This window comes from Penaeus monodon, chromosome 29 (assembly GCF_015228065.2).
Source record: "Penaeus monodon isolate SGIC_2016 chromosome 29, NSTDA_Pmon_1, whole genome shotgun sequence".
Lineage (NCBI taxonomy): Eukaryota > Metazoa > Arthropoda > Malacostraca > Decapoda > Penaeidae > Penaeus > Penaeus monodon.
This window is the reverse complement of record NC_051414.1, coordinates 30,118,830-30,119,667: the sequence shown is the minus strand read 5'-3', so window position 1 is coordinate 30,119,667 and position 838 is coordinate 30,118,830. Positions and strand designations below refer to the sequence as shown.

The 838-nt window shown below is 36.8% G+C and overlaps 1 protein-coding gene across 1 annotated transcript in view; it reads right to left on the bottom strand.

Annotated features, from left to right (window-relative positions):
* Positions 1 to 520, bottom strand: part of LOC119592139 (U-scoloptoxin(01)-Cw1a-like) — a gene marked incomplete in the record, with an annotated part of 12,947 nt that extends 12,427 nt beyond the window's left edge. The window contains 1 exon segment of the mRNA XM_037940958.1: positions 470 to 520.
* Between the last annotated feature and the right edge of the window lie 318 nt (positions 521 to 838).

The window sequence follows — 838 nt, the reverse complement described above, 5'->3', positions numbered from 1 at the left end:
TCGACGAATAATGTTCATCTTTGTGCATATAAAAACACATTTGTAAAACGAGAAACTACTCTGAAATACGACACTCGACATGTCATTTTATCTTTGATTTAGAAAATAATCATTATTCATTATCATTAGTCTTCACAGGTTTGCTTAAAATCATGAATTACCATTAGATTAACTACCATTCTCGTGATATGGTATGAATTTGTATCACAATGATTATCAGCAGGTTTATAAATACAGTGCATGCTGTTAATATGGTCATTATAATTAGTCTTCTCAATATATCACTATGTAAGCCTATATGTGTCAATCAAAACCACGTGACACACCTTTCGCCCATATAAAACCACTTGACCGGCGAACTACCATACAAACCTGTGGTCTTTCAATCTGTCGTTAACCAATTATTTTTAAAAAAAAATACAACACAACCTTTCCCAAACCAAGAACTTTCACTTTCGAATCCTCTTACCTTGAGGAAAAGGAAAAAAATATCACACACGATAGGAACCAGAGTAGAGCAAGGAATGGATCACTACCTGTCCATCCCGCGCTTAATATATATACATACCTATTAGTGACGTCATAGGCAAAGACCAATCACCTCTTCGGAAGGATCCCAGCCGACCAATCAGCAACTAAGGAGGGATTCCAGGGCGCTGACGTCATCGCTGAAGTAGAAGGGGAAGAAGCCTCGACTTGAATCGGTAATAAAGTAGTTTTCAGGTTGCATTATAGTCATTACTTCATTACAGCGTCAACCTGAAACCTTATAACCGTTATTGCTCATGGTTTACATTTTTCTTTTTATATTTTTGGTTGCCTTTTTACCACCCAGGGA